The 21,855-nt window shown below is 48.2% G+C and overlaps 1 long non-coding RNA gene across 1 annotated transcript; it reads right to left on the bottom strand.

The window, feature by feature from the left end:
• Positions 1-1,569: 1,569 nt before the first annotated feature.
• Positions 1,570-15,212, bottom strand: LOC136018066 (uncharacterized). Its single transcript, XR_010614215.1, has 2 exons — positions 15,083-15,212; positions 1,570-3,728 (listed from the first exon to the last, which is right to left on the bottom strand). It is a non-coding gene; the product is annotated as an uncharacterized LOC136018066 (long non-coding RNA).
• Between the last annotated feature and the right edge of the window lie 6,643 nt (positions 15,213-21,855).

Below are 21,855 nucleotides of genomic sequence, written 5' to 3'. Positions count from 1 at the left end.
GCGCGGTGCTGCGCGCCGCCGGGAGGAGTTCAGCGAGGGGGCAAGCGGGATGGGGTCGCCCCGGCAGCGGAGGGCAGCGCCGCGCACACCGAGTAACTTTTCCGCGGTCCAGGCGTGCCGAGGAAGGGGGTGTCAGGTCCGCGTTGCTGGGGGATGAGGGAGACCAAGGAGGGCCTTCCGCGGGTGACCGCGGAGCCCGCCTTACCTGCGCGGAGACGAGACGCGGGCTCTGCCTGCTCTTCCCCCCACACCCCTCCCGGAGCGCACGCCGCTTTTGGCGCAAACACTGCTTTGAAACACTGCGCGGGCGCGCAGCGGCGCGCACCGGCCGCTGAGCGGGAGTGACCCGCCCGAGGTGGCGCTCCGCGGGGCTACCCCGGCCACGGGTCCTCATGGCGGGGGATGCACGGGGCGGCTGCGGTCCTGGCCGCGCAGTCCGGGCTCCCGTGGAGGGGCCAGGGTAGCGTCCGCAGAGGGGAGGCCGGGATGGGGCGAGAGCCGGGGCTGGGGGACCCGCGCGGTCCCGGCACCCGGCACAGGAAAGTTTAATGCCGCCGATGGGCTCGGCCACGGTAAGGAGCAGCCGGCGGCCGCGGGGCCGGACGGCTCGGAGGCTGCACGGGAGGAGCGGGCCCCGCCGGGGTGCCCCCTGCCCTTGCCGGTGCCCTGGTCCGCTGTCGCAGTGCAGGCAGGCCGGGATCCCCGGCGGGGCTGGGGATGGCCCGCACCCCGCGGGGATGGAGCCCGGGGCGCCGCAGGGCAGGAGGCAGCGGGTGGCCTCGGAGTTACCAGCGGCCGACTTTGTTCGGGGTAAAACTCTTTGCTTCCGCCCGCGGGGACCGGCGAGAGCCCGGATTCTCCTTCCTTTGTGTTTAGTTTATTTTGGAGGGCGATCGCGTTCGGTTTCCCGCAGGACCGACTCAAAGCTCCCGGGCTGGAGGGGGTTTGAACACCGCTTGAAGCGATACAAGGCAGCGAACTGGTACCGTGTGGGGAGCCACGGCGCGGCCCTTCCCCTGCGCTGTGTCCCCCCCCCCCCCCCCCGCGGTCTCAGCCCGACCCGTGCCCGTACCCCTCCGTTCCCAGGTGCTGGTCCCGGCCCATCCCTGTTGCCGTTCGTCCCGGTCCCGCCGCCCCGCGGGCTGCTCCCAGCGCAGGGCCGGGGTTGCGGCGCCACCTGTCGGCAGAGGCGGCGCATCAGCGCGGGGACTGCCCCGGTAGAAATTAACACCTGGAATTAGAGTCATGGCGAGGCACTTACGCCTAATTCATTGTATTTTAAATAATTACGAGGGGGAGAATCGCTGCAGATAAATATTCGCGAAGCCGATGTGGCTCGGTACTTCGGGAGCCCCCCGAAGTGCTCCCTTCAGGCCCCTCGCCGTTCTCCTGATCGAAGTAATCCTGGAAAACATGGGATTTGTGGGACTGGGGGGGAAGGACAGGGATCCCCAGCTTTAAAAACTGAACTTCACCGTCACCTTAAGCTTCTGTTGTTTCGATTTCATGGTTCATCTTCTTCAGTAGGAAGAAAGAGGAGATAAACCTATTAAAAGAGCCTTCTTAAAAAACATCCCCCCTTAAACGTTCCTCTCCTAAAAGATGCTTCTTTTACATTTCACCCTGGAATAAATGTTTATTGGAAACTTCTTTGCCTCCTGTTTTTAACTTTGCAAATCTAAACCAGTACATGAGCTCTGTAAAACATGATTAATTCCACAGACAGTACCAGCAGTGGGACTTCTCTCTCCCCTCCGCCAATGTAGCTGCCAATTGTACTCGAGCTGTTTACTGGTGTATTGGTTTACAAGTGCCTGGAGAAAGATGCTTGATATTCCCACCACCAGCAGAACCTATCCCAAGAGCAAATGCTTGGCGCAGGTTGGCAAGGGTGTAAACAGGCTACAACTGCAGCTTGTTAGCTAAAAAAAAAGTGATGAAGGTGATGACGCCTCCATAATTATAGGTGTTACTTGTTTTAAAGGCAGAATGTTTTCCAAGCTACTGTAATGCCCCACCTCCGATGTCCCAGGAGCCAGGCTTCAGAGTCCTTTCCGCTTTAGTCATTGGATTATGAGGCTTTGGAGAGTGCATCACCAAGCTGCATGGATAGGCCTGTGTCACTGCACAGTCCTGCATAGGTGCAAACCAACCCCTTGTAGGTCTTCAGCTGTTACTCTTTAACATCAGGCATGAAAAGTTGAGATGCTCACTGTGTACTGTCACAGAAAGTTGGTGGACGTACTAAAGGGAAATGATTTTCTGACTTCGTTTTAAATAAGCCAAATGCTCTCACAGTGCTTAGGAAAGGAGAACCTGAGAGTACTCTTGTACTATAGCTCAAGACAAAACCTGTTTGGGGAAGTTACTAGTTGCTGTTCTCCACACTCCCTCTCCTTGCATGTGGAGCCAGGCAATCTGGCACAGACACCCCTCAAAAAGGCAGGAGCTCTGCACATCACACAAGGTGAATCACACCAGATGTTTCTTTTGCTCAGATAACTTCAAGGGTGGGAAGGGTTGACTTGGTGAGGGGTTATTTTGAAAGGCATAAACCTCCAGTTTAGAGGCTGAGCTCACTGCTGTTGGCAACATTTACCACCAACTTTAGTGGAAGCAGGATCCATGCTCCAATTGGGGAAATCCCATAACAAGATAAAAGTAATGCTAAGGTCTCGAGTTGGCTTGTCAAGGTGTCAAGTCTGACAAAAGGAAATGCATAAATAAGTTCTCCAAGATAAGGGTTGTTACCAGACCCAGATAATTTTTTAACTTGAATATTGTTTTGTATTATCTCTATAAAGTTGGAAGTTTTTTCAGCATCACAGTCTTTGATGCTTACTTTGCAAATGCTCTCACACCCCTCATGTGTTTTGTTATTATACTTTTTGGCTTTGCCTGGTCACAGTGGAAGCCGTGTTCTGGCCCAGAAGATGAGCTGGAGCAGTAGGGAGGAAGCATGCGGTACCTGTAGGACAGGGCTGCCCTGTGGCCACCCCAAGGGCCAGTGCCAGGCTCACTGCAGCTCACAGGGAAGACAAGTTGTTGTTCTGCCCTGGCAGTGTGATCCAGGGAGAACAGGCTGGAGACTGGCTTCGTGCACAGGGCAGCAGGATCAGACACAAAATAAACTGCACTTGGCTCTGTTGTGAGTCCAGTGGAGCTCCACTGCAGCCGGAGTTGCTTTGAATTTACATTGGTAGTGCAGAGACGTGAGTTTAAGATTCACTCCAGACTCTTTCAGGTTCCTCAGTGAACAAGAAGGGCTGCCCATGTCCATACCCACACTAATCTTCTTTATGTCTCTAGGCTTCCCTCCAAGCACCTCTGTATCAGAAGACACACAGAGGTAACTTTTCTGTAGCAGATTTCCCAATTTTCTGTAGCATTTGTCCCCAGCTGCCAGCCAATACATATTTCCTTTTCCTGTGGGGGCAATGAATAGCCGTTGTATTTGCATCGGACTATTAATCTGCCTGAATTTGGTAGAGATTTTTAAATGAATATTCATGGAAATTAATGTCATTTAATTCCTATTGCTTCCTGAATATAATTACATGCTGAACGTGAATTGGCAACCACCACAAGAATGTCTATGACCAGTTAAACACTGCAAGCTGGACACTGGTCCGGTACTGAAGATACACAAAGCACTACCAAGATGCAGCCTGTCTTCAGGAGAGGAGATGGGCTGGAGAAGGGAGCCAGTAGAGGATGGAAGGTGTACACTGTGGGAAGCAAACAATGCCTTTAGGCATGGAAAATATGATTAAAAAGGTATTTTAATACAAGCTCTTCCCCAGATGTTTGTCCACAGATAGAGACTACACTTAACATTTGTACTCTTGCAAAAGAGCTTAATTTTTCCACTTCCTCGCCCATAGAAAAACATCTTTCAGGGCCTCCTATTCTTGGCCTCTTTCGAGGCCCAGCATCTTTTGGAAGACCTTCAGCCCATCCTACAAATAAGAAATGCCCAAGTCCAATCCTCCTGCCTCACAGCAGCCCGCCTGCCAAAGTTCATGCTGTTCCTCCAATAATACAGCAGTAATCAGCCCAGTGCTGAAGCAAACCCCATCCCCAGCATCAGTGCTACCAACCCCTGTCGTAACATAACAAGGACTCTTCCCAAAATATTTGGGCTTGCCCTGTCACAGTGAGAGGCGTTCAAGTTCAGTGCTCTGTCAACAATGCCAGGTGTCTCCCGAACCTCCGGCTCCCGAGCCAAGAGGGAGAGCTCAGAAGCACAGGAATGATCATTCACGTCCCTAAAACGTAAGGCAATGTTTAAACAGATAACGTAAGGAAATCCTCCACGGCAAAACAAAAACAAAAATCCCTGTTGATTATTTATCCCAGCCAGATAGAAAATGAACTCAATCTCCTGCAAAGCACAAGCAACGCTCCTTGTTTGTGCAACTGACAGCCATGAAAAAAACACTGTACTGTGCCAGCTGTGCCCCTGCGGAGGGGCTGATGTTCACTGCGGCTCTTGATAAACCAACTGGCAAATTTGGGGGAGGAAAGGAAGAAGTGACTCAAAGCCAAACACAAACATCTAAGTAAAACAACCTGGTGAAACCAGAAATCCAAGAACAATTTCATTTTGAGTCAAGCCGAAGATTTCATTTCAATTTTGATTTTTTTTTTGGGGGGGAATAAGAAAAGAAGACACACACACACGCACACACACACCCTTTGCTTGAAAATAAAATTAAAGGACATTTTGAACACAAAGTAGTTTCAAAATGAGAAATCAAAGTGTTTCATGTCAGAAGTGTCAAAACTAACAGCTTCAGCATTTGTCAGAGCTTTTTTGAGTTTTTATAAATGACAAGTTTGGCATGTGTGCACAAACCGTTTTGGTGCTGCTGAATCTGCATTTTTTGCATGCAAATGTAAAAAGGTTGGGCGAGATGTTCCATGCAGAGCCCTGTTTGCCATCGCCTTGTGCCGAGGCCAGCAGCACTCTCCCCAATGGCTGCGCTGTGATGGAGCCCCATTGAAACCTCTCAGCTCCTCTTTGGCTTATTAATATTTTACCCTTTGGTTTGCAGGACGTCACAGGGCAGGTCTTTTCCAGAACCAGTTCCCTGGTTAGTGGGAGGAGGTGCAAAGGTTAGGAGAGAGCGACTGTGTGCCTCTGGCTTGATGTCCTGCACTGTGACAGGGAGCCACAGACCTATCCTGAGTTAATATGATGTAATTTATTAGCCTGGTTCATTGCATACTTAAAGTTACAGGCTGAGCTCCTTTTTGACAGCTCACTGCCTTCCCAAAGGGAGGGGTTCCATAAAACATTCCCTCCTGAGGAGTTTGGAGAGGTTTCTGTCAGGTTTACACCTTACCTAGCAGGAGGGCAGGGATGGAAACTGGAGTACACAGCACCCAAAGTAAGGCATTTAGCTTAAAATCCCAGAATTACGTAAAATCCTATTGCTGTAAAAAAATACCAGAAACCTTTTACAATATTAGCAACTGAATATATTCTTGCTAAGAAACCAGCAGCCATCCGGATTTTGCATGCCTGCTTACAGCATAGCTGACCTGGTTGCAGGCCTGGGACAGTGCCTAGTCCCCAGGGAAGGCAACAAGAGTTTTGCTGTAAGCACTGTAGGCCTGCATTCACTTCTGCAGATAGCAGACACCTGCCTGCCTTTTGCTACCAGATTTCTGCAACGCTTTCTACATCTCTGCAATGACAGCACCTCTTCTTGCTGTATCTTGACAACTTCTAATTAACCCAGTCTCAGCATCTTTGAAGCTGCTGTAGAAAACCCATGTACTTCTCTAGAGCAAGAGACCAAATGCAGAACACTATCTCCTCTTCTGACTTCCAAGGACAGTCTTTACTCCATAGAGGCTTCAAAACCTAGGTCATATGTAATCTTGACACTGCTGAAGGTCAGAGCAGCTCCTTCTGTGCCCTTCCTGGAAGACAGCACTGGAAGCAAGCAGAGATAGAAACAGGTTTCTCACATCTTGTTGGTATTTCTGGGACTGTTCAAACTGCTGCTGCAGAAATCCCCATGAGGACATGCTACGCTCTCAGCTTCCAACCTGTCCCACCTCAGCGAGATGGTCTCCTCACTCCCTGCTCTGCTCTCCCCATAAGTGAAGCATTCCTTGTGAAGGAGACACTGTTATTGCAACTTCCCCTGTGCAGGATTTTCTGTTGATGCTGTCTCAAAAGAGTACTATGCTGAAATATTATTTCATCTTATTTTTTCCACTATTATGACTCCTTTTTTAATCCAAAAAGTCCAGCATCAACAAAGATCAAAGCTTTTACTCTAGTTACATATCTATGAAAACAGCAGTCTCCTGTGTCTTGGGAGATAAACAATACCAGATGCTCTAGTAAACACCAGGAAGAAGAGAGAGGAGGAAAAAAAAAGAGTGGCCATGAGAAGCAAAGGGCTGAAATAAGTTAGAAACAGCAGAAGAGGAGACCAGAAAAGTAAATTCCTGGTGGTTCTTGCTCTGTGGCAGTGAAGAGGTTAAACCCCGGTACACTGCCATCTCTAGACAGAATTGGTTGTTATTGCATTGATAAAACCCCGGGTTGTGTTTTCCTTGTCCGTTTTGACCCGTATCTGACGTTAGCATTGCAAATGATGTCTGCTGCCATTCAACTAGTCAAAGTGAGCGGACAGAAACAAGACAGAGAGCTTAGCAAAGACGGTACTAATGGAAGGGGTGGGGGAAAGCCTGTTTTACATGTAATTAATTATTATTTATGTAAAAACCATATCATTGTGGTGGTTCTTGACATCATTTAAAGCCTCTTTTCAAAAGAGGAGTCTCGCCTGTTAGCATCTTCTTTTCTGTGCTGCAAGTATGAATTGGGACATGGCAGTAGCCACATTGGCCCATCACCACCACTTGCAGAGTTAACATCCAACTGCCCGAAAGAGCTAAGCAGAATAATCCTGGCTCATCCAAAACAGATGACTTTGTATGTCCAGGGCCATGGGAAGTCATTTGGTGGGAAATTCTCAGACCTTAGGCCAATGTCATGCAGAAGATGACAAACTCACAGCCGTTGCAATGAAGTTTCAGGTGAAATAAATGCATTTTCTTCTGAACTTGTACAACGGTTGAACTGATTTGATTTCAACATCTAATCACAAAATAGCTACCTACCGCAGGCCCAACGTACCTTGGCAACATTGTTCGAGACACAGTGCAGCACAGACAAAAGCTTCCACAGGAAGACATCCATCTTCCCGTACAAATGAAACTGGTCCACAAAAATGAAGGGCACAGCTCCACACCCCTGCTCTTTCAAAATCCAGCTGCCTCAGCCATAGCACCAGTCCAGCTCCCAGACAAGTCCCTGCCCAGCAGTTTTCACAGGAGCTAGGTCAAACCTCAAGTGCATGGATTGCATATGGCAGCATGACCCAATTTATTCAGGCTCCACTGGACAAAATCTATATTGTGGAAAGCTTATTGACAGTGTCTCCCTGGTTCTCTCTAATTTGCCGAAGGAGCTGCTGGGCAGGAAACTCAGTTAACCTGAAATGATGGTAGGGACAGATTAAAGGGGGCTGGACTCAAAACCAGGTAGGTCTCAAGCAACCTTCTTAATAAAGAAAAACAAACCACAGCACTAATTGGAGCAATTGAATGGGGTAGGAACTCTGGCTCGAGCCCTGGAGCAGAGGAGGCTGGAGCAGATGGGACCGACAGCAGTCATTGAAGGGAGGGATGTACCTGGATGGATGGTCCCACACACCCATTGCATTCTCCTCACAGCCCCTGAGCCAAGGGGGCATCCTCAGCCATGTCTCCCTCATCTCCCCCACATCCACCTCTGGAGCATTTCTACACATCATTGCCTCTGCCCATGCTATCAGCTCTCAGGGATCACGCAATGATGTGAGACCTCAGCACCGTGCTGCCCAGCTTCCGGAGGACACACAGAGCAAGCCCAGGTCTACCTGCCACAGACCATGCAGACAAAACCAAGAGCACTGCAGATAGAAGTTTGCCTGCAAGGCTTTCAACACCCTTCTGCTTTTAGGCAACAGCATGTTTCATGTTCTCCCACCATTGCCCCCTTGTCAGCTGCTGGGAGCACCAAAGCATAGCTAATCTCACCTGGGAGGGCCGAATCTCCCACTAAACATACGGTTTTACCCCCAGCAAACAATCACGACACAGCAGAAAACAGTCTTTCATTGAATCCTTGGACATCTCAGTTGTAGTGAAATGGCTTGTCTAACCTTGCCCAGTTTGCGAATGAGCTCTGATACCAGGCAGGGACCTGATAGCCCAGTTGGAAGGAAAAGAAAAAAGAGAAGAATAATTTCTCCTAGTAGAGAATCATCTTCCCTCTTGCGTTACTTGCTTTGTCAAACACAGCAAAAGCTGTCATCAGCTTGAGGCTGAGCAAACTCAGCTCACACACAGAGCATGCTTGGCACAAGGAAGTGTTTTCATTTCTTGGAGCAGGTCAGCTTGCCCTGCCATCCCCTCCATTTCAGACTTCACATGTTTTCCATTTTGCTTTTGGCATTTTTTGCCTATCTCATAATCGACACATTCAGCTTTTCTGTTTTATTTATAAGGGGGTTTGGTTGGGCTTTGTTTGTTTGCTTGCTTTGGTTTTGGGTTGTTGTTTTTAAGTCGCATTTACCATAGGCACAAGCAGGTTGGTATCTTTATATTCCAACCTTCAAACTTTGTAAAACTGAATGAGGTCGGTAGAGGGACTGTTTTTCCTGGTGAAATTAGCACAACCGTAGGGCAGAAACATTATCAGAGCTACCGAAAGCTTTCTTTATCTGGCCAGCCTAGAGACCAGATGTTTTGCTACAAGTTCTTTGGCTCTCAGTGGTTCACAAGTGCTCTCTGCCATCTTTGCACATCAAACGTCTACAGAGCAGAGACACTGTTTTGAATCTCAGCAGAATTTCAGGCTTGCAGGAGGATTATTATTTCTGCTGTGGGTTTTTCAGAGAGGAGAAGTTATTTAAATGGGAAACCTCACACCCAAGAACCTTCTGGCTGTTTATTCCTACACAGGGCAGCTCTCTGGCGAACACGTTACAGCTTCCACCCCGATACCGTGAGAGTCAGAGGCACATTTCCATCAAGCCTCTGCCTTGACTAATCACATCAAATAGTTTGTTTATGAAGTTCAATTCCACAAGCCCGACCTGGAAGCATCCTCCCAGATACAAGCACTTTTGCTATAATTTCTTTTAAACACAAAGCTGATCTTTATCTACAAAAGGCCACAGCAATAAGTATTTAGTGTGTTTAGAAAACACAGCTCTTTCACCACACCTGCAGCCCAGCTGCCAACTTTCAGCCATGTGGACTCTCCACTGCTCTGGGAGACTTGAATGCAATAAACAAAGTAGTTTTCCCAAGCTTCCCTTGTACCAGGTACCCTTCCCAAATATCTTTACGTACTCGCACCCTAAAGGACTTCATGCAGGTCCTGTTTCCACAGCATTTCCAAGGGCTTGGATTAGGTGATGGGGGTGGGGATTGAGGGTATTGGGCTTTCCTCCACTTCCTCTAGGTTGTTCCATTAATGACTTTGCAATAGATGCAGAAAGGCCATCACTGTTGAACGTGAGTGGGACCTGTTTCAGGAGCTACTCCTAAAATACTTTTTCCTTACCCCTGACGTAAGAGACAAATGAATCCCATCTTTTTCATGCTATTGAGGGAGATTTGTTACAGCACCCAAACCTGGATTGTCTCCCATGAGCTGCTTCTATCTGACGGAAGGTAACATCCCATAGCCTCTCCCTTGGCATGGCCATTATTCGTTTTGGTCACAGCACTGCCACTGAACAAACAAACTTCAAAGTAAAAAATCAATGCCAGAGCCAGGGAGACGAGCCTGAGGGTGAAAGAACTGGGGTAATAAAACTCATGGCATCACCCTGGTGCCAGCAACCCTGTACTTTTTGTGCCTTTTAATTTCTGCAGTTTCTTGGAATAGTTTCCTAAGGCAGCATTTCATTTTGGAGATGAAAAGAACAGGCAAGGGTTAAACCAGAGCCGCCATCCCCCACCCCCAGTCTATTCACAGCAGAAGGAAATCTGTCTCTCTCCCACCCCTCAGCATCCTGTCTCTGCTGCTTTGGAAAACACACAAACCTCTTGCAGCTTCCTGAGGGGCAGAGACCTCAGCCCACTCCCAGCCGCCCTGCAGCATCCTGGCTTCCCTATGGCAGAGCACCCTTTCTGGGGGGCTCCTTCCCTCCTGCCCTGCCAGAGGAGCTGCTTGAGCAGCACCAGCTTGGGCTCCCAGGTACTAACCCAGCAGCTGCTTTTCCTGTCTAGGTACTAGAAATTGGCCTTGGATGCAGCAAGTACCCCACGGCTCTTCATAGATCATAGGCTGGATTATTCCCAAGTGACTTTTTCCCCCCTGTCCCCTTCAGCAGGTCTACCCCAATGTCAAAGGGACTTGAAACTGCTCTCTCAAGGTTGCTCCAAGCTAATATGACGTGTCCCCCACTGGGCACAGAAGAGTTTCTCCATCCCACTGATGCCTGCCCTGTGGCTCCAAAAAGCCAACACATGCTCACAGCAATCTGGATATGGGGAGCTTACAGATTTCAACGTTAAACCAAATCAGCCAAGCCTCAGGAATTCCTCTGCAGGTGTCATTGCTTTCCCTGCATGGCCATTGGTTGCTGCGAAGCACGCCTGCCTTTCCTGTGTGCTAAGCCCAGCTCCAGAGCCACAGGCCCTCACCCTTTTCCCCTCCAACAGACTCAGAAAGTGGACCAGCCATCCAGCTCACCCTTGAGATACAGAGGATGCATTTTAAAAGAAGCCAGCCCGTGGCTGAGCTGAGGATGCTCAGCATTACTCAGAGCACCCAGAAGGCATCCCACCCATTACAACAGCATGGCACAGTGTGGCCAGGAGGTGCTCTGTATCTGCACAGCAGCCTTGCCTTGGAGCTGTGCCCATGCTAATAAGTGCAGTTTCAAGCACAAAGTGGCTGTGCCACCTTTGGCCCATGAGCTGGAGCACATTGCTCTTAGCTCTAGGGCCTCCAAACTGTACGCTGTATGTTACTTGCACAGAGGCATGCCCTGAGAACACTTCCGAAGGGCAGGTACTGCGCAGTTCTCATCCACATGTGGAATCTGTGCAATGTAAGTAGGGCACTGTGAATTCACACCCCAGCTCTCTCTGCTGCAACTTGTCCACAGGGACAAGCCCCACATGGCTTCTTCCAACGCTTCTGGTCACGGGGGAGTGGCAGGGAGAACTACAGTGTTGCCAAATCTAAACACCCAAAATCATGAGTCATTGTTTCCAAAAATTATCTAACTGGTATTTAAAAAAAAAAAAAAAAGAAAAAAAAAAAGAAAATAAATCTGATGAATTCCGTTTTTCATCTTTCAGATGACACCCAAAAGTTTCTCCACAGTTCTCAGTGCTAGAAACTCCAGGAAAAACAAACACATGACAGCAGAAGTAGAGATGCTCATGCATTCTAATGATTTCAGAAGCTGGAGCTTTAACGAAAGAAAACAAACAACAAAACAACAAAAGGCTTATAAGGATTATGATTTGGCTAGCAGCAGAAGTAAAACCTCATGAGTTATGTGACAAACCTCAACTGAAAAACTCGGCTCAAAAACTTGGGAAGAAAAAAAGAAGGTGAAACATTCCAGCATGATTTTGGCTGCCAAAATAACAGAAACAATCCTGAAAAATCTCAACACAAGGAAAAAAAAACAGTTAATGAGATTTGTTCCACTTTCATGGACTCAAAGACAAACAGATGTTGACAAAAGGATGTTGCAAATAGTTCTTGCTGTTGTTCAGCCGAGCCCAACTTGCAGCGATGCGAACGCATCTCTTGTTCATTATGTCATCCTCCTTGCTCTCGCTTTCAGTCGCTCACACAGAGCAGCCACTGTCTTTGCATGCTGTGTGCTCTTTCACGTCTTTTACCAACACAATGGGTTTAATTTCAGCCTCTAGTACACCACGTTAACAGTCGCAATTAGTTATTCTCATTTATTCTGCCAGGACACACCTGTACTGGGTACTTTGCTAAGAGAAAGAAGCACAGACCCTTTTCATGCGTTTCAAAGACATGAAAAATCTCCACTCCTTAGTACATCTGCACTTTTTAATATGATTCTACAATTTGGACTACAAGTACCAAAGGGCTCAGCTGGCTCCTGTGTACTCCTTTCTGTTCTTTGATACCAAAGCAACCCTTAATTTTGTTTACTCTAGATTAGACCTGTAGCACCCAACCCAAACGATACCAGGACCCAAGAGCTGCTCTCCTGGAAATAGGCTTCAGAAATGGAACCCATGTCCAAATTGAAGATGACGTCAGCACTGGTTTTATTTCAAGGCAATCCAGATGTTCAGTAAAGTGATTAGGAAGTGGTGTGTATCAAATATAAGATACTCTGCATTGAACTAATGCATTTATTTGCTCTGAATGGTTTTCCAGCGCAGGGCAGCACTTTGCCTGTCACAAGTAAAGTGCTTTGACAGAACACATGGACATTTCTGCTGCTAAAACTGAGCCAGCAAACAGAGCTGTCAGTGACTCCCAAGTCTCAAAAGAGCCCAAAGAAGTACTATCACTCTGATATATTTATTTCCTGGTCAAGTAAATGCATGAGTTCAGGTCCCATTTGTCAGCATCCTGCACATCCACAGCCATTTGGAAGGAAGCAAATAAATATAACAATATTACCATGGGGTCATTGAGTTTTCACCCTATTACTGGCTAGCAGGTGTCCAGAGTGTCACTGAAATCAGGTAATACAGCCCCTTGCTTTAAAGAATGGCGGCCAAGAGCTTGTCCCAGATAGTAGACGCACCTCTGCCCAGACAGATGTTGTTCCAGTGCTGTCTCCCTGTGCCTGCAGACACAGGGCTCTGGTACATCACCTGGCCATGCGTGTGGCATAGTGATGACAAGGTAGGCAAGACCTGTCTGGGGCTAGGAAGAGGTGGTAAAGCCTTGTCTCAAACTGTTATGAAGTGCAAGTACCTCCCTGCCTGTCCCATAAGAACCTGATGGTGGTTTACCATTCCCTTCAAGGAAGAGGAATGAGGATGAAGAACAGCTGATAAAGTTAAATGGGTAGATTCCCTGTTTTACTGTTATATTTAGTTACTCAAAAGAAAAGCCCCGTCTTCCTTCTTGGTGGAGAAACCTTCAGTGGATTTGTTGAATACTAATCTGCCTGCCTCGGTTTTCTAGGGAGTTACAGGAAAAAGTCCCCAGGCAGTCACAAAAACCACTAAATCCAGAGGCATTGCATCCTTTGCTAATGAAAAACACTGTAGCTCCATCCAGCTTAAAAAAGCCACCAGCCACCCCATTGCATTCGAATGCAGCATCCACAGACATAGGCAGGGTTTCTGCACTGTCAGCATCCCTCTTGACTTTGGGCCTATGTCTCTTTTTCTCACTCTTGTTCCTCTTTGCGCCTTCTACTTGTGAACATGGGAGGACTCAGGCACGTGAGGGGGAAAAAAAGAGAATCCAGATAAGAGAGTGCAGCTGGGCTGTAATTTGTAGTTTCACAGTCCTCTGTGGATAAGCCCCAACACAATACATCCATTTGCCTGCAAATTCAGAATTGTGTTAAACCCACAGTAGCTCCGATGTAACAATATCTTCATGCTGAGAAACTTGAAGACTGCTGAGAAATACAGCACTTAAGCAGAACAAAAAGCAAATTCCCAGCAGCACCTTCCACCCCCATGTTTTTATTGAGTTTTAGTAGAAAAGAATTCAAAAATACAGCGGGCCTGCAGACCAGACTCGGCATTGTCTGCATTAATTTGGGGTATACATTACTTTCAGCTGATACGCAGATGAAAAATTAACCCAGCATTCCTCCATGGTTTGGGATTTTGTGAGTGAGCTTTGCAAACGTATCTCTGCTCCCTGGACATGGTGCTCCGGATGATTTCCACTTACATGGGCACACGGGAGAAGGAGGAACAGCTCTGCACGTGTCTGCATGCATGTTTGTAAGACAGTCTCACAGATGAAAAAGGAACATGCAGAATAGCAGCAGCGCTGAACTCATGAGAGCTCTGGAAGGGGTAGTGGTTACACGGCTTTTCACCACTTGAGTGATAGCATAACCTGACCACTAACATTGATCTGTATTGGCCATGCAAAAGCTAATATCAGAAACTGGTTGAAGTGGCACTGAGATTTTTATTAGAGCCTAAAGGAGCTGGAACCCACATCCTCCTGCACATCAGTGGACACTGGACTCCTCAGTCTTGGAGGTTTTGAAAGGTTTGAATCCTACACTTATTCCTTAAGGCAAAAAAAGGCTTTCCAGGTTATGAAAGTACCATGTTTCCAGCTGCTCTTATCTCATTATCATTAGATTTTAATTCCTAAAATACATAACTTTATAGTTGTCATTCATTAGGTTATGTAGAATGCAAACCAGAGGACTGTACTTACAAAGATTTATCAATGGAACATATTTACGTTCTCTGGTTTATTTCCAATACAAACAAAGTTTTTGGCAGCCAGAAGTAAATTCAAACACTCGAGTTCGTCCCTCACACCAGAGGTTACAAACTTGAGCCACCTCCCACGAACCTCTAGGACCAGCAAGCTGTTTCCATAAGAGGCACTAATAAGCAAAAGTTCCACCTGTGAATGTCAGGGAAGAAACAAATGTGGAAGGACAACAGAGCATCAGCATGGCCCTACTGCACAAAGCACGCATTGAGCACACTCCATCCAAATACCTTCAGCAGCAATCCCACATGCTTCACCACCCTGGAAGAACACGCTCCCTCTCCTAGCCACAGCCCATGGAGCAGATCTCCAGGGCCCTGCACCACCACCACAGTGCTCCCACCCCACAGGGGAAGTCTTCTCCAGTAACATCACTGCCAGCACTTAGCCATCTGGGAAGCAGCACCGCAAAACCCACTGAGCCCCGCTGCCAACCCCTGCGGCCTCCCAGGGCACACACATCACTCCTGGCTCTACCAAAACTGCCCCTCTCCCAGTTTGTCAGGGCAGCCCCTTCTAGCAGCCAGCAAGCCCCCCTGTGCAGAACCCAAGGAGAAGACCTACCTCCCCACAGTGGCACAAGAGCTTCCCTCTTGCCTTCTCTTCAACCTAAGCAGCCTTCATCCATAACTGGCAGAAAGCTGAAACATACAAGACCCCTTTCTCAGGGGCTACATTCTCCTCTCCCCTTCCAAACCACCCCCTCGGAGGGGAGCTTACCTTCCGCATAGGCTCTTAAAGCCTTGGGGAGCTCTGGGAACACAGCCTGTGCAGCTGAAGCAGGTCAGGCCCATTCTCCCCTTGTCTGCTCACAGGTGTAGGTGTTTTCGTTTCCTGAGCAGGAGCTGGAGGCTGCAGGAGCACTGTGTGAACCATCTCCCTGCTCTGCTTCCTGGGGTGGGATGGCTGGCAGAAACACGGGGGCCTCAGCCCCAGGCTTTCTTGTCTGGAATGACAGTTTCCAGTTAAAGGAGTTGGACCCTTTAAGTTAAAGGGGTTTACATGAGACACACAAGGTGGCAAAATTAGGATTAAAGCAGGTCAAACACTGGGGTTTCAAAAAAAATATCGTAAAAATAACATTAGCTGCAAGTGCTTGGCAAGAATTAACATGAGCATCCTCACTGGAGCAAGATCTGCAAGCTGTAGCAGACAAATACGGGCATTTTTATCAAGCATCACTTTATATATACTCTGCAAAAGCAAATCATTGGGTGGGAAATGAAAATCAAGACGGGAAAAGTATATATGTTTCTGATTATTCTACCCTAATGTTGTGTTCTGTCATTATGGCAGATTGCTTAATTGTGCTGCTGATTACTTTTCCTGAATTTTTCCTACAGCTGTAGTTTGTGCAGTGCCGTGGCAACACTAATTCGCAGGAGGAATGTTGCCTTCAATTTCATTACAACATATATATGTAAAAATTGGCAAACCTCTGCATTTACTTCCTTAGTCCCCCCTCTCTTGTTTATTTAACCCATCCCACTCCCCGTTCATCTGTCCCTCCTGTGCACCACGCCTGGGCAAAGGTGGAGAGGTCACAGGCAGACACGTCCCATTGCCGACTAAAGGCAGCTGTAATCCCAGGCAGCAGTTTACATCAGTCCTTTCCACCCCACAAAATTCACCTTGTAGAACAATCCAAACGTGCATTCACTGCAGGGCAGGCTAGTCTTTGCGTGCGTTTGCCACTAGGAATTATTTGTATACTTTGCAATATGCAAAATAAGCTGCCGGTATAGGAACATCTGCATGATGCTGTAATCTCACCGCACATTTAGACTCCACATTCTTAATGATCCATCACGGGGAATGATTTGATGTTGTTTAACTCTTGTCTCGCTAAGCTGTGGTGTGCGTTTGTCCTACTTGTTCTGCACTGTATGACTGCAATGTATCCCCTCACTAAGGAGAAATGCTTCTTATTTTGTGTAAATTAATGCTGTAACATTTCAAGTTTTTACTTTTTCATCCTTAAGTACCAACTGCCAGTTCAGCCAGCCTTCCTCTTCCTCCTTCTCTTCATCCTCTCTCCACAAGATGTAACAGGAAGAATGCAATTGCTCTTCACTCAGAAGCATGTATGAAGCCCTCACAGAAGTTCTTCAAAGGGGGATCAGAGGGGATCCTAGTCTTACACTTCCATAAACCCACCAGTATGAGACTGTTGGGATTACCCACAAAATCTGAGAGGAGGTAAGCAGCACATGGTTGCTGGCTTTAGGATTTACCTCTCTCTGAAGTGACCAATCCATTGACCCTATCTGATATAGCACTTTTTCTGTTTCTCTTCCACATTAACCATGGTCTGAGCCAGCGCCTCAGCTGTGACCGGGGCTGTGACCAGGCATCTCTGCTTAACCAGCATTTTAAGCCTCCAGTACAGGCGGGTTTTGCTCTGGGTGCTTGAGGCAACAGCTATTCTGTCAGCCCAGTTTGGGTTTGACTCCCCGGGAGCTCTTGCAGCCCACACACCCCAGAGCAGCCACCTCACTTTCCAGGAAAGGAAACCTGGGTGGGATGAGAAATGTCCCCAGGTGCCCTCGCTGCTGCCTCGGGGCTGCCACCCATCACTGTGAAAGTCCTGTGCCTCAGCCGCGGTCCCGGGCAGCCCTGCCTGCGCCCCGAGATGCGAGTGAGTGATGGGTGTTTCAGTTCACCAGCAGCACTGAAGAGTCTAGGTGAAGCAAATCAAAAGCAGGTTGGGCTGAGCTGTTTAGCAGACCGAAACCCAAGGCGAGGAACACAGCTCGGCTCAGCTTAGCAACCGCAGTGGGTGAGAAGTGCCCCAAACTGACTGAAATGGAGTTTAACCATCAGAAAGCTGGGAAGGGAGTCTGGGTACCGTCCAGGGCAGCTCATTAAGTCCGCTTTATAAGCAAGAAGGCAACCTTGGGGTTAGAGCAAGTGCTCAAGGAGAAGATCCTATGCATGACACGGATTCTCTGAGGCAGCATTTTATGCATGTGCACAAAATCTACTAGCTCCTCCCTGCATAAGGTTTTCCACCAATATACTGCTCCTGAAACAGTACTAAAAGGACTTGACTACATAGTGCTGCCCACCAGGATGAGAACTTCAGGATGCATCCCTCTGATTGATGCTGGCTGTCCTGCTGGCATGGTGTGTAGGCAGAAACCGGCACCTCTTGGGCTTCCTGCATGCTCTTAAGAGGACCAGACAGCATGTGCATGGCCAGCCCCATCATAATGGAGGCACTGCACTTGCTTTTGAGCCAGCAGTGGAAGAGCTCATGCATGCTTAGCGGGCGAGGTCAGTGTCTCTGGACATCTGGCAGCTCCCAACAGGCTGCCAGACATTGGGAAATCTGAGACAAACACACAAAAGCCTCCAAATCTGCCTGTACGTAACAGTCAGGTGGAGAATGTCTGAGGAATCCTGCATGTACAGTAACCCCCTGCTCCTCTGGAGAGAGCTCTCTTCTGGAGAGCATCCCTGAAGAAGCTGCACAGCACATCCAGGATGAGCAGCACCTGAGATCTCCCTCTGCATCACAGCTGTGGGAGATGAGGTGTCCCAGGGCTTAGGGTTTTGTGGAGTCAGTATTAGGACCTTTATCCCTGAACCCACTCTATGGTCATGTTCACTAAGGTATTCCGACACAAGAATCTCACTAAACAACTAAATCCCATTCATTGCACTGGACTTCTGTTCACAGGGAGCAGTCCCTACCAAAAACAGCTTGCATGTGAGAAGCAGCAATGTCAGGTAGTACAGATTATTAAAATCCAGCTGCACATATAGCGGACTGTTATAAAACAACAGCAGATACATGTCCTCTAGGAAAAAAGCCATTTTATCTGTGTGCTCCTAGTAAGTACGGAAAGATGTTCCATGGTCACTGTAAGTATTAGCATTGAATAATGTTTGGTTATATTAATCTGAAGTGCACAGCAGGGAATAAGGTAATTTTTCCATCCTTCTGATTATATGTAAGAATTTTATATGAGCTTTTTGTGGATTTGATTGCAGCAACTTGGGATGTTTCCCAATTTGCTCCTCTCCCAGGACAGTTTTTCTGGATCAGCTGCTAGCGAGCCCTGGTGGAATACATGGTATAAAATATTTGTTGCTTTAACATTTTAAACAACCTAGAGAGAGGAGGTCACACTCTCCTGGCATGTAGCCCATGTGCAGTGCCTTCGTTGTCTCAGAGGCCCTACTTTAATATCTGTTGCAGCCGAGCAGCAGGGAGTGAGCTGGTCCTACAGCACTGTGTTGGCTCACAGGGACGCACATGCAAGCACACATCTGTGCTTTCCTGCCCTGGCACTCTCCTGCCAATGACCTTTCAGTTGGGTTAAGGCAATGACATGTTGGCTGAGAACAGCCTCGTCCACCCTCTAAACAGCAGCACATGTAAGTCAGTCTGTGTTTCTTTATTAGAAGAGATGCTGCAAAGTACTTGAAAATAATGTTGGCTGCTGTGAACTGTGAAGCCTGATCAATAAGGGACATGACAGTCAGCTACCCTTCCACTTTCTGATTGTCCCCAGCAATCAGCCCGGATCAGTACCTTCAATCTCAATTGAGAGAAGATATCAAATCCAAAATAATATGTTTCATTGTTTTGGAAGTACTATCACATTGTGTACAGGCGGCCACCGCATTTATTTAACCATTCATTTCACTTCCATCTGGTCCAATCTGGCCGGGCGATGTGCTGTCCAAATGGCTCACATGCATCCTTTCAGCACGAGCACAAACATGCCACCATCAGCTCATCCTGAGGGGAGAGGAGCAGAGAGACTGCAGCTCATCACCCCTGGGCATCTTTAGTGCAGAACGAGCTACCTGAGAGAGGTGGTGGTGGAGGATAAGGAAAAAAAGATTATGCCACTGCAGCAGGGCCAAAGCATGGAAATCAGGAGGGAACTCAAACAGTGAAGCAAGGATTGTGTTTCATGAGGTGCTGCTTGGCGGGAGCGCTGTGAGAGCGGGGCAGCCAGGAGATGGGCTGCAGTGGGGCTGCCACAGCCCTTGCTATTGTCCCAGGTAGGTGCCTTTGCCATCCCTTGCCACCTCTCGTGTCACCCAGTCAGTGTTCAAGCAGCGACAGCCTCTCAGTGTGCACTGGCAGAGTGCTCTCTCTGCAGGAGGGAGGGCGGTGGAGGAGCAGGAGGTTGTGCCTGCCTTTGTTTCAGGAGACTTAGCAAAGCTTCCAAATATTTGAAGAAGCGCTGTGCCAGGAGCTCTTTCAGAGTTTCCTTTAAAGATGCCAGTTCGCGCAGGCTTTTGTAATTGAGAAGGATCATTTACATTTGTAATGGTTTAAACAAAAAAGCATACACACCGATATGGGTGTGATGAGCCAGGGCCCTGCTGCTGGGATAGAGGCGGCAAGGGCAGGACTAACTGGGCTGGAAACAGCCTGGAGCAGTTGAGAGCTTCTCTGCACTCCTGCCTTGTGGGCTTTGATTTTTGTGTCCCTCCATTCATCTCCGCTACCATGGGCTGCATAGCATCTGCCATTGGCACCTATGGGTTTCTGAGTCCCCCACCATGACAGACATAGCCCTTCAATACATCCTTTGTATGGTGGCATAAGCTCCTCCATGGGACGATCACAGCAGCCAGAAATGCCCATGCCAACTGCTGGAGCACTGCTGCCAGGTACATTCAGGCAGCTCAGCTGTGAAGCCAAAGGTCCCTTGCACCCAGCAATTACTCCCTGCAAGTGGATCCCAACCCCATCATTTGCCCCCACAGTGCTGCCAGCTCGTGCAGGCTTCACTGCAGGTAACTGGCTTCTTTAAAGGGCCATGTCCTTGGGGTCAGACAGCCAAGGCTCTTGGCTTCCCCTTACAAAGGTTTGGGGAAGGGTGGTGAAAAGAGTATGGGTATCTGCTGCATCCTTGGAGCCATGGAGAAAAGGTAGAAAACATGAACTGAGGAGCTCAGGATGTAGACAGAAGAAACCCCCACTCTTAAAAATTACATACTATTGGGGTTGGCTGTAACAGGTATGAGCTGTGGGTCCCATCACCCTCAGGTGACACCCTCAGCTCCTCGCAGCATCAGGTATCAGCACCAGACATCTCAGGATGCGCTGCACAAGCAAACACTGTGAACCCAGGCTGCGGCCATGGCTGGCTGCTTGTATGGAAGGGGAGGAAGAAATACTCAGTTAATCCATTCACCAGAGGGGCTGAGCACAGCACAGCTCCAGCACGTCCCAGGGAGGCCTGGGCTGGGTGACGCTGCTCACAGCGTGCAAGTAGGAGGTACTCCTGATGCACCTTTAGCTTCTCCCTTACAATCCCTAAAGAAAACATTGAAGGCAGGCAACCCCCTGGGAAAATTCAGATGTCCTAGGCTGTTCCCTCAGCCCTTGCAGCCCCAGCTCTTGTCCTTGTAGCATCCTGCCTTGCTCTTATCAGGACACTGGACACAGGCTACAGAGGACAACCTAATGAAATAGATCCTGATGAGCTGGCCGCGAGTCACTTCGTTTCAGTGTCCGCATGCAACGGAAGCAGGAGAGCAGTCAAAAGATAATGGAGATAAAACATTAGCCCTACAATTGCAGCATGGCAAGGAGCCAAGGCGCTCCCTTTTTTAATACACAATACTTGTTATAAGATTGAATATCCATTTGGGGGCAGAATTCACCTACTTTCCTTTGCGCAATCCCCTCTGAAAGCATTGTAATGCTTTACTTATTGGCATTTTATTTTGATGAATAGGGTGCAATTGGTGCAAAAATATCCTGAATGGCATTAGGAGGCTCAGCCATGTGACTGTTGGCCCATTTGCACTAAGTACCATCAGTCAAAGTTCGTATTACTTACAGGATGCTTAAGCCAGCGTATTTTTCCTAACAGGCATGGTCCTCTGAGGGTAGCACTAAGCATGCTGGGGACTTCTTTGAAGTAGCATAAAGGGTAATTATTCCCCAAAGTCCCATATAAAAAACACCCTTAAAAACGAAGTTTTGTGCCTTTGGAGAGAAAATAACCCCAAACCAATGCTCCTGCCTATGCAGTAGCTGCCTGCTCATCAGAGCAGTGCAGAAGGGCCCAGCCCAGCGCTGGCTGCTGGGCTGGGCCCCCAGAGGAGAAATGTCCTGTCTCTGCTCCTTGTCTGGACTGAAATGCATGTACTGGGGGGTAATACATGGGAAGAAGAAAGGACCTCAGAGAAATGTGGGTCAAATACAAGAGGCTGCTTTTATTTGTTGCATTTTATGTAACAGGCAAGGATAATGCAGGTCAGGGTGCCTGGGAAGAGCAGACCTCAATCAGCAGTTCCAGCAGCAAGGTGTCTGAGCTCAGGTGGATTTCTGCAAGCTGTTACTGCCACGAAATAGCTTC

This window comes from Lathamus discolor, chromosome 7, assembly GCF_037157495.1.
Source record: "Lathamus discolor isolate bLatDis1 chromosome 7, bLatDis1.hap1, whole genome shotgun sequence".
Classification (NCBI taxonomy): domain Eukaryota; kingdom Metazoa; phylum Chordata; class Aves; order Psittaciformes; family Psittacidae; genus Lathamus; species Lathamus discolor.
This window is presented reverse-complemented; position numbering and strand designations above follow the sequence as displayed.